The sequence below is a fragment of the Pinus tabuliformis genome, chromosome X, assembly GCF_031772625.1.
Source record: "Pinus tabuliformis cultivar Carrire ecotype Pingquan chromosome X, CPIR1, whole genome shotgun sequence".
Classification (NCBI taxonomy): Eukaryota; Viridiplantae; Streptophyta; class Pinopsida; order Pinales; family Pinaceae; genus Pinus; species Pinus tabuliformis.
The window spans coordinates 1,718,047,298-1,718,059,790 of NC_142308.1; the positions used below are offsets into that span (position 1 = coordinate 1,718,047,298).

Genomic DNA, 12,493 nt, shown 5'->3' on the forward strand with positions numbered 1-12,493 from the left:
CCCCCCTGCAGCGAATATTTTACGGGCGGCGTTGCTGCCCCCATTTCGAACTGGGGTCCTATGTGGTGATACCTTTGAATATAGAAGATAATCAGGCTCCACACCCAACAATCTCCCACTTGGAGACTGATTGTAGCAACTCCACCGCTGCTCCATTTGTTGGACAATGACTCCTCTTTGGACCTGGTTGTTTCTCATCTTCATCGTCATCCTTGAAGACCAACTGAAACTGAGCATATTCTCAGTTTCTCCCTGGTTGCAACTTTTGTTAGCATATCTGCAGGATTCTGGCTAGTGTGTATCTTTTCCAGCTTCAACTCTCCATCTTCCAACACTGATCGTATGAAATGGTACTTGAGCTGTATGTGTTTAGTCCTGGAATGAAATGCTGAGTTCTTTGCAAGATGAATGGCACTTTGGCTATCACTGTATAACGTGCCCATATCATGCTCCTTACCCAATTCACCCATAAACCTTTGTAACCAAATCATTTCTTTACTAGCCTCTGTAGCAGCAACATACTCTGCTTCTGTTGTTGAAAGTGCAACAACACTTTGGATTTTTGAAACCCAACTGACAGTTGTTCCTCCAACAGTAAATACATATCCTGTAGTGCTCCTCCTGTTATCTCTGTCACCTGCCATATCTGCATCAACATATCCTTGTAGGGAGATGTTTGAACCACCAAAGCATAATGCTTGATTTGTGGTACCTTTCAAATATCTGAGAATCCATTTCACTGCCATCCAATGTTCCTTTCCTGGATTGTTCATGTACCTGCTTACAACTCCCACTGCATGTGCAATATCAGGCCTTTTGCAGACCATTGCATACATTAAGCTTCCAACTGCTGATGCATATGGAACTTTAGACATATAATCCATGTCTTCTTGGGTCTTTGGGCACATTTCCTTGCTAAGTTTGAAATGGCTAGCAAAAGGTGTACTAACTGGTTTTGCATTGTGCATGTTAAATCTTTTCAACACCTTTTGTATGTACTCATTCTGAGACAATGTAAATTTACGATTTTTCATGTCTCTAGTTATTCTCATACCAAGGATTTGTTTCGCAGCTCCCAAATCCTTCATTGCAAATGAATTTGCCAATTTTCTTTTGAGCACATTTATTTCCTGCATGTTAGATCCTGCAACAAGCATGTCATCTACATACAGTAACAATATAATATAGCTGCCATCATTTTGCTTTTTCAAATAAACACAATGATCAGAGTGACATCTAGTATAACCTTGCTCAGACATAAACTTGTCAAATTTTAGATACCACTGCCTTGGAGCCTGTTTTAAGCCATACAAGCTCTTCTTCAACCTGCACACTAGTTTCTCCTTCCCTTTCACCTCATATCCTTGTGGCTGCTGCATATATATCTCTTCCTCCAAATCCCCATGGAGAAAGGCTGTCTTTACATCTAACTGCTCAAGATGCAAATCTTCAGCTGCTACAAGACTTAAAATAGTTCTGATTGAAGTCATTTTAACAACAGGAGAAAATATTTCATCAAAATCAATACCTTTCTTCTGTGCAAACCCCTTCACCACAAGTCTAGCTTTATACCTCTGTTTTCCTCCATCTTCTTCCTTCAGCTTGTAAACCCATTTATTCTTCAATGTAGTTTTTCCTACAGGCAACCTGACTAAATCCCAAGTCTGGTTATGCATTAAGGAGTCCATCTCTTCTTCCATGGCTACCTCCCACTTCTTCCTGCTTTCAACCTGCATTGCTTCTTCATAACATTCGGGTTCACCAGAATCAGTCAACAATAAATAATATAATGAAGGAGAGTATCGTTCAGGGGGTCTACCTATCCTCGTAGATCTTCTAACACCACTTTCAGGTATTTGGGGTGCCTATTGCTGTTGTGGTGGTTGTTGTTGTTGTGGTTGTTGATTATTATTATTTTCAGGCACCTTTACTTTTTCAGTGATTTCATCAAGGACTGCGTATTCATTGTTTTCCTTTTCCTGTTTCTTTTCCTGCAAGTGATTCTTATACAAGACCTTTTCATTGAATATTACATCTCTGCTCCTAATGATTTTGTGATTTTCGTAATCATATAAGCAATAACCAAAATCATTAACACCATATCCAATAAAGGTACATTTCTTTGACTTTGCCTCAAGCTTTGTTCTATTTTCTTTATCAATATGGACAAAGGCCTCACAACCAAAAGGCTTTAAAATAGAGTAGTTTACCTTTTTACCCGTCCATGCTTCCTCTGGAACACCACCATCCAAGGAACTTGAATGCCCTATGTTTATTAGATAAACGGCAGTATCTACAGCATCTGCCCAAAACTGTAAAGGCAATCCTGCATGCAATCTCATGCACCTTGCACGCTCCATGATTGTTCTGTTCATCCTTTCTGACACACCATTTTCTTGTGGTGTTCTTGGAACTGTCTTCTCTCTGCGAATTCCATGCTCTGAATAGTACCTATCAAACTCTTTGTTGCAATATTCACCTCCATTGTCTGATCTAAGACACTTCAATTTCTTTCCTGTCTCAATCTCAACCAAAGCTTTCCATTTCTTGAAAGTATCAAATACATCAGATTTATTCTTAATACAATAAATCCAAGTTTTTCTAGTTGCATCATCAATAAAAGTAACATAATAACGAGAGCCACAGAGAGATGATACCTGAGCAGGTCCCCATACGTCTGTATGCACAAGCTCTAATTTTTCGTTCTTCTTTTCTTTCCCAACTCTGAGAAATCTGACTCTCTTCTGTTTTCCATAAATGCAGTTCTCACAGAAGTCCAAACCAACATTCTTCAAACCCGGCAACAAATTCCTTGAGTGAAGAATCTTCATCCCCTTTTCACTCATGTGTCCGAGCCTATGATGCCATAATGCTGCATCTGCTCCTCTGGAAGTTAAAGAATTAACAGAGTTAGAAATACCATTGCATAAATACAATGTACCAACCTTTTCGGCTTTTGCTATTACCAGGGCTCCTTTAGTGACCTTCCAAGCTTTATCTATGAAAGTTGTCACACAACCTTCACCGCCTAACTGCCTTGTTGAAATCAGATTTTTCTTTAGATCTGGAACATGCCTTACCTCCTTTAAAAGCCATTGGTTTCCATTCTGCTGTTTTACAAGAACCTTACCCATTCCAACGATTTTACAGGGTTTATCATCACCTAGACGAACTTGTCCAAAATCTCCTTGAACATAGTCATGAAAGTATTTCTTATCAGGTGTGGCATGGAATGAAGCCCCTGAATCTACCACCCAGGAATCAGTAATATTTTCGAAAGAAAGAATCAAAGCATCTTGTAACACCTCACCTGTCACATTTGCTTCATGATTGTTTTCTTGTTGTGCATCTCCTTCTTTTCCCTTCCGAGATCTACAGTCTTTCTTTAGGTGTCCTTTCTTTCCACATTTCCAGCACACTATCCCCGATCTGGACTTGGATCTGCCTTTCCTTGATTTAATGCGATATCCTGAACTCTTTCCTCTTTCCATTTTTCTTCCTCTAGACTCTGCACTCAAAGCATTTCCCGATGTCTCACCTGAGCTTTTCCATCGCATTTCCTCGCTAAGGATAGCACCGACAACATCATCAAACTTTAAAGTACTAGATCCAGAAACGGAGTTACTAATGGCCATTACCAAACCATTCCAACTTTCTGGTAATGAGCACAAGAATAACAGAGCTCTAACTTCATCATCAAAGTTTACCCCTACAGAACTTAACTGACTTGTAACTGTATTAAAATCATTTAAATGGTTTGCAACAGATCCACCTTCCGACATATTCATATTAAATAACCGTTTCATAAGAAATACCTTGTTTAAGGCCGAGGGTTTTTCATATAGTTTCGACAACGTCTGCATCAAACCCTTTGTCGTGGTTTCCTTCGAAATGTTGAAGGCGAATGATGCAGCAAGGCACAACCGTATTGTTCCGAGTGCCTTTCTATCGAGAAGGTTCCATTCTTCGTCTTTCATAGCCGTCGGCATCTTTGTTTTTCCGCCCAATGGTAGGTATAGATCTTTCTGATACAGATAATCTTCCATCTGCATCTTCCACAGCGAGAAGTTTTGGCCGTTAAATTTCTCGACCCTAAACTTACCATCTTCCGCCATTGCTCCCACTCGAACCAGGAATCCTTCTTTCCTGTGAGTTTATTAGCCAAATAGACCTTCGGCTCTGATACCAGTTGTTAGAAAATTATATATTACGGAGCAATGGAACACATAAAATATTGCAGAAATATAAACACAGAAAACGCACAAAACAAGAGAGACACAGATATACGTGGTTCACCCAGTTTGGGCTACGTCCACCCCGAACATCCAGTCCTTCCTTTTTATTATCCAGCAAAATGAAGAGACACAACCTACAACAAATCCGCTGTAATATCCTCTGTTTTCTCTCACAGTCTCACCTCTCTGTTTCTCGCTCACAGAATACACATCTATCTCACAGCCTCAAATACAATACCCTCATACAAAGAGAGGGGTTGCCTTCTAGGGAAAAAAACCCTAAACTAAACATAAGTTCTACCGTCAAATCATCCGCCTAATGAACGGCCCAGATTGACTAAAAATTACTATACTTTTACAAGGCAATTTTACAGCTGTTTTTAGCTTCGGGGGGGCTCCCAAAGGTCGCAACCGCCCCCCCTGGACCCCCCCTGCAGCGAATATTTTATGGGCGACGTTGCCACCCCCATTTCGAACTGGGGTCCTATGTGGCGATACCTTTGAATATAGAAGATAATCAGGCTCCACACCCAACACTACATTTTCTCAATTGGGGTTCTATTGTAGTGGTTTTCAAATTTCGTCTTATTTTGTAATCATTCTAGAAGGTAATATTTTCTTTTGCTCTCTTAGTCTGCATTGGAACCCAGGTCAGGTAATTTAAGTTGTAAAGAAAATATTTTTAGTTTCTTGTTTATTAGTTTCATATATTTTGTTAATAGACAGAATGTCTGACGCGTTGATCAACGGCTTGGCTGGTCTCGTGACATGGATTCTTACTCAGCTGATCACATACCCTTTACAAACTGTAAGCAAAAACTATAGGAGGTTTAAGATTTCATTTGTGTTTAACCCATACTCAGATTTTCTACTTTAAAATATTTGTCGCTTATATTTTAAATTGAAAATATTTATTCTTCTATTCCAGATCCAGATTCTGAATACTGTTCATATATTTCTCTCCTCTTCTTTCTTGTTTCTTTCTTTTTGGAATACCTATTTCTCCAAATCCCAGAATCAAGGTCAGCATTTACACATTCAACATTTTTATCTGTTTTTGTCCTAATTACAGCAAAATACCCAATTTTATTCGTTTTTATTTGAGTAACATGTACTGATAGGCAACACTGCAAAGAGCAGATGCCCTTTGCCTCAGGTTACAAAATCCAAGGTATAACAATTCTACCAAATTTTCCCAGGACTTACACATGGTCTCATTCCTTTGAAATTCATGTCATGCGGGTGGGGCATGGTCCAAACCACAACATGAATGGGACAAATTAACTTTTCATTGCCTTCATCTGTGAAACAATGATCTTGTTGGAAGTACAAAAATATTTCAATTGTGAAAGTTTTATTTTTCATCCAGCTTCACATTTTGTACTTTTTTTTTTACACTACATCTATATTTTGTAATTATATCAGTCAATGGGGTGTCACAATGGTGAGGATGATGACTTGTTATGCTATCCACGAGTGTTCAAATATAGGGGAGGTCCTCTCACTTTCAGGCTTGCAACGGTGCAGTTGGGGCCAGCTGCAAGTCCTGAGCAACTCTGATAGAATAGTTAACCTGTTGTTTCGGCATCCTAACCGAATAGAAGATTGACCCTTTCTAGGCAGTTGACCCGTGATAGGTGGTTGCGTCCACAAAAGAGGACCATGGCGTAATTCTTCCTATGGAACAATGAAGCATCACTCTAAAAAAAGGAGTAGAAAAATGCATTATATCTCTACCGAAAAGTAGGTTTATATTTTTAAGTTTTCAATCATTTTGATATATATTGGCACTAATTATACACATGCCTACAAGCAGGTCAATACAAGACAACAAACTGAGAGGAAACTCAAAAAATATTTAACACAGGATGTGGAGAGTATATCACAAGAACAACGTCAGAAGCCTAGTGGGACCTTTCATCAAATGTGTCAGGTTATTTTACTCCCACCCACCCTTTGATTTTTCATTCAGAAAATAAAAATAATATATATATATATATATATATATATATATATATATATATATATATAGTGGGACCTTTCATCAAAATGTGTCAGGTTATTTTACTCCCACCCACCCTTTGATTTTTCATTCAGAAAATAAAAATAATATATATATATATATATATATATATATATATATATATATATATATATATATATATATATATATATATATATATGTTTTGAAATGGATTGGAAGTTATGAAAGTATTTGTGTTCTCTGCTCGGTTCATCAAATGGAATTTACCAATTGAGGATTTCTATCTTACCAAGCTTATGTTTATATCTTAGAATAGTGACAAACATGCTTTTGTCCTGTTTCTAAGTTCATATTATTTATTTATTTTTCTATCAGAGGGATGTTGATAGATGACGAAAGTACAAGTGAATCTTGACCCATATTTCAAGCATAATTTCTTTTGCAGGTTATAAGGGATGAAGGTTGGGGTAGATTATATGGTGGGCTTACGCCTTCTTTAGTGGGAACTACCGCATCTCAAGTAATTGAAATTGTTCTTTTGGAATCTGTTATTTCATTAAATAATGAAGGCTAAAATGCTACATGTTAGAAGAAACAAGCACGAAAAATAAGAAGAAAAATGGTCTTCACATTATGCAATTGATATTGTGTTCAATTTCATTAGAACACTATTATCAGGCATGCTTCCTAATAAAAAAATGAGGTGATCTACCATACATACACACATATATATCTATGTATGTCAGTTGAATGCTGATGAATCTCACATGTGTATTAGATCATAATTGGAGCAACTTACACACTCTTTGTTTTAAACTGTATGAACTTTAGCTAGAAGTAACCATTTCTTTTATAATGAAGTAGGTCTAGTCTATTTTCCAGTATTTGATGTTTAACCACAGGCAATCCCGAGTAAGGATAAAGGATAAAATACCATATTAATGCTCATTCAAACTGATTTGGCTTGTCGAATATGTGTTAAGGCCCTTTATTGATGTAGGGAAACTAACTTTAGGGAGGTCAGATGTCTTTCCTCACTCACAAACAAAGGCATTCCACCTATTGAGGTTTTAACCTAGGTTGTTTGCAGGGTAGCAACCCATCCCAACCACTAAGCCACAACCCACCAGTGCAAGCCCACTCCGCATTGGAAACCCCCAAAGTAGTCATCAGGTTCATGAACGTTATAGGTCCAATTGCATATGTGGCCTTTACCTTATGTTTATTATTAATAGGCCTTTACTATTTTTTCATATTCAATGCTAAGTATCATATTAATGAAATTATGACAGAGCCTAAACAGTGTTGTGTTAAAGTTGGAATATTTTTACAATAGATTGATATAGTTTTAGTAAATTACTCAACCAAATTTAGTTGTTGGATTCCTATTGAGCTTGGACTGTATGAACACAGTTAATCATGACCGTATATCACTTGTAGAAGAGGTCAGAATTATATTTGGTTGTTGTATGTACAAGGTGTATATTATTATTTCAATCAAATATTTAGAAGTAAAGTGGAAAATGTTGCAATCAATCGTGAGAAAAAGGGTGCAAGAGATGGTTCAGTTGGAAGGCTTTCTTCTCTTCTTGTTGCAGCATTATCTGGGTGGGTCTTTCAATCCCTTCAGCTGAAAGGATATGGTAATTGATGCATAGATTTAAAAATTTGTCTTGCTTGATGTTGTTTATCAATTCACATGACTATGTTGTCGTCATTATGACTACCATTATAGTTTTGAATTTGAAATTCATTGTAAAACTTAGTTATTATGCCATTCTCTATGTAGGTGTTTAAATGTACTGTTGACAAATCCAATATGGGTTGTCGTTACACATATGCAGGTATGCTATATCAGGGAATAGGGATTTTATCTGTTCTGTTCTGAAAATCACTCAAGTTTCTTGTTTGTTAGTCTATATAAACAAAATTATGGGCATGAATGATTTGTTATCTTGATTTTTTTAGTAAGTCTTATGTACCTTTAATAGCTAATATGTTTGTTTTTGTTAAATTTTGATGTACTTCTTACAGACCCATACAAAGACACAGAAGATAACAAAGGATGGTGAACCTTTAGATCCCATTATCGAGTTTCCAAAAGGTGTTGAAAATGATATAATTGTGTCACAGTTGATGAAAGTTCACTATTATGGAAGAGGACATGCGGTATTAATCCCTCATTTCCTTTTCTATACATAATTATGCTAATTACATTTTGACAATTCATTAAGAACTAGTCATTGTCTCCCATTTTCTAGTTTTCATTTAGAGAAGTGTACATATTACTGTTGACATCGTAAAGATATCAGGATATTCTTACAGTTCTTGAGCTAGTGTTCATCTTTTTATAATTACGTGTGTAAGCTATGTTGATTAAGCAATGTCTGAATGATATTATAATTTTTTTAATTCTCAAACTGGCATGGAGCTTTTTTAGTTTTATTTTTTTATAGTTTGGATATATTCTATGCTCTAAACATGTCAATGCATATTCTACTAGATGGATCATGGAAGCCTAAAAATTTGGAAAGCTAGTCATTTTTATAAATAACTTGGAGTATGGACTTTATTAGCCTCATTAATTTAACAAAACTCAGTTTTTTCCAAGTCTTTATCGAGATTGTTCTTCGTAAAGTCATATCTGGCTTCGTTGTTACCTTGCCATGCCCAACATTTATTTATGTTTGTCGTTTCAAATATGTAATCTGGCTATGTATCAAAACCATACTTTTTCATCCAGACTTCATTTTGTGTGTTTAAAGAATTTGGCATTCTTATGGGCTTAAAGACAAATTTCAGGGGATTGCATTGACTTCTTTTGACAGGACTCTAGCTAATTTCTGAGCCATGTGTTTGACCCAAAAATAAACCTGCTTCACTGATGTCCAATGCTCCGTCCCTAGTTTTGACATAAACCTGCTCAATACTCCCATTGCATGTGCAATGTCTGTTCTAGTATAGACCATCGCATACATCAGGGTACCGAATGCACTTGCATATGGAACACGGGACATGTCCTCTTCCTCTTCTTGTGTCTTGGGACATTGTTCAGCAGATAACTTTACACCTACAGGAATAGGAAACTTCACCGATTTACTATCCTGCATTTTAAACCTTTGCATTATTGTCTTGACATACTTCCTCTAGTTTAACCAGAGCTTCCTCTTTGCCCAGTATCTTTTGATTTCCATGCCCAAAATATAGTTTGCAGCACCAATATCTTTCATGTGGAATTTGGAGGACAATTGGGTCTTCAAACCCTATATAATTTTTTTGTCATTTCCAACCAGCAACATATCATCCACATACAAGACTAGATAAATAACACGGTCACCAATTAATTTAAAATACACACAATAATTTGCTTTGCTTCTGATGAAACCAAGTCTCCGTATAAATGTATCAAATTTGTGATACCACGTCCTTGGTGACTGTTTTAACCCATACAGAGACTTCTTTAACTTGCATACCAGTTCTTTCTTACCCTTCACCACAAAGCCTTCAGGTTGCTTCATTTATATCTCCTCTTCCAGATTCCCGTGAATAATTTTTGTCTTCACATCCATCTGTTCTACCTCAAAATCAAAATCAGCAGCAATAGATAACAGTAATCTAATAGAAGCTACCTTGGAAACAGGAGAAAAAATATCACCAAAATCATCTCCCGACACCTAGGAATAACCTTTTTCTACCAATCGAGATTTGTATTTCTCCACCTTTCCTTCTACATTTGTCTTCTTCTTGAACACCCATTTGCTGCCAATGGGTTTCCTTCCAGCCAGCAACTCCACCAGATCCCAAGCCTCATTTTTGTGCAAAGATACCATTTCATCAACCATTATCTCTTTCCAGAGTTTTCCATCCTATGAATCTACTACTTCCTTCACAGTTCTGGGATCATCATCAGTAATAGATAAAGCAAGATTTGAATAGAAAGAAGATGGACTATACCTTTCTGGATACCTTCTTTCTCAAACTAATCTTCTCATAGCTGGAGTTTGTGGATGTTCATCTTCTGATTCCTCTTCTGTTGTAGAGTCTGATTCTTCCTCCGTTAGCTCAAATTCTATCTTCTTAGGTTCCTTTGGTTGGACTTCATGTTTAATAACATCTTTCACCTATTTGAACACCATATCTTGGTTGTACACAACCTTCCCTGTTACTAGGTTCCAAAGTTTATAACCCTTTAAACCATCCTTATACCCAATAAAGATGCACTTTTCAGATTTACTATCCAACTTTGTTCTTTTATCCTTTGGAACATGTACATATGCATCACATCCAAATACCCTCAGATGTGAAAGAGATAGTTTCTTACCAGTCCATACCTCTCGTGGAGTCTTATCCTCCAACGTTGATGAAGGTGATTTGTTGACCAGGTAACATGCAGTCTCCACCGCCTCTACCCAGAATTCTTGTCCTAACCCAACACCACTAAGCATGCTTCTTGCCCTTTCCATCAACGTCTTGTTCATTTTTTCTACAACTCCATTTTTCTCAGGTGTGTATGGAGTAGTCTTCTTCCGTGCTATACCACACTTCTTATAGAATTCTTCAAATTCCTTCTTGCAAAACTCTCCACCATTATCTGTCCTTAGCACCTTTATCTTCTTCTTTGTTTGGCTTTCCACGAGAGCGTTAAATTCTTTAAACCTGTCAAAGACTTCAGATTTCTTCTCAAGGAAATATATCCATGTATTCCTTGAGAAGTCATCTATAAATGATACATAATACATAGACTTACCCAGTGATAGAACCTTCACAGGTCCAAATACATCATTGTGCACAAGCTCTAATATTTGTTTCTCCCTCTTACCACCTATTGTGGCCAGCAACAACCCCCCTTCTTATTTAGTATTATTCCTAATACTAAATAAGTGGGGACCCTTAGTTAAAAATTTAAAAAATCAAGTTAGTGCTTGAATTTCCCTTCCTAATAAAACTTACCATCATAAACTTAGGAAGACCCCCTTGAAAAATCTAAAAATCTAAGTTCTATGATAAGATAATACAAAATCTTTCCTTAGGAAATATCGCATCGCAAAAGGATAACAGGATACCTCCTTACAAGACGAATTCTAACATTGCGAGATCGCGATACGCGATAATAAACAAATATCGCATCGCATACATCAAAGACAACTTACATTGAAGCCCCTTAAATTGTTGATATGCGATGACGTATATCGCAAATTGCATTTCGCAGAAAACAGATTAACGAAGATTGTCATATATGACATTCCTGCGATATTGCGATATTGCAGTTTTGCGATAAAGCGGCAATACGATAATGTGATATAGCGAGCTATCAACTTTGCGATGTTGTGATTCTGCGATATTGCGAAGAAAATTGCAAAATCTCTTCATCGTAGATCTTTCGGGCTCGTGGTTCAAAAAAGTATTTTCCATAAACCGACACCTGGTTATGCGCTTTAATGCTAGTTAATGAGTTAGTTGCCAGTTATTAATGGAATATGGTTTCGTGCTTATCGAAAAATCATTTCACGTAAGGTGGTATATTTTATACGTCTTCGGCATTTAAAACTTTCCCATCACCCTTCCTTATCATTATTTTCACTTCACTTGTGAATTGTAGGAACGGAGAACAGAGAATGATACAAAGCAATACGCAGGATATTATGGGAAAGAAAAGCAAAGCTCCAAGCTCTGAAGAGAAAGAAATGGCGCCCTTGTATACAGACACCGCTTGTAACAGAGATGCCGGTATTGCTACGTGGGAAGGCATGTATAATCTACTTGAGGAGGAGAATCCCAGAGTAATGGAAGTTACTGCTACTGCGGGCTCACATAGTTCTTCTGAGGCATCCATCACAGAGCTAGCTTGTTCATTCTTACACCGGATAGCAGCAAGGCCCAAAATTCTCCTATACATGGACATGGTTAAATGGATACTGAACAACATTGATATCAAAAATAGACAGTTTAAAACTCAGGGTCAAGGACTCATTGGCTCATTCACTGCACAGGATTTGAAGCTCATGTATCATTTACCAGAGCCACAGGCAACTTATAACAAGCAGTTTATGGAGAAATTTGCAAAAGAAAATCAAGACCTGGCAAAAACCACTAAAGACTGGTCGAGGAGGGATAAACCGCTGAAGAAAGATAAACATGGTATGTATAGTACTGGTTCTCTCACCTCCCCGTATTGCTTTGCTGCTACCATGCTCTGTAGACTTTTTGGAATGCCAGACATTAACAAATTTTCATCTGAATGGCTACCATTATTGGATGCCACCACGAATGCCAC

At 37.2% G+C, this 12,493-nt stretch overlaps 1 protein-coding gene and 1 long non-coding RNA gene across 2 annotated transcripts in view; one reads left to right on the top strand and one right to left on the bottom strand.

The window, feature by feature from the left end:
• The window catches only part of LOC149146627 (AP2-like ethylene-responsive transcription factor At2g41710), an 84,767-nt gene that overhangs the window by 38,593 nt on the left and 33,681 nt on the right, over positions 1-12,493 (bottom strand). The gene's annotated exons all lie outside the window — the stretch shown is intronic.
• Positions 5,007-6,696, top strand: LOC149146629 (uncharacterized). Its single transcript, XR_016264479.1, has 3 exons — positions 5,007-5,043; positions 6,052-6,168; positions 6,665-6,696. It is a non-coding gene; the product is annotated as an uncharacterized LOC149146629 (long non-coding RNA).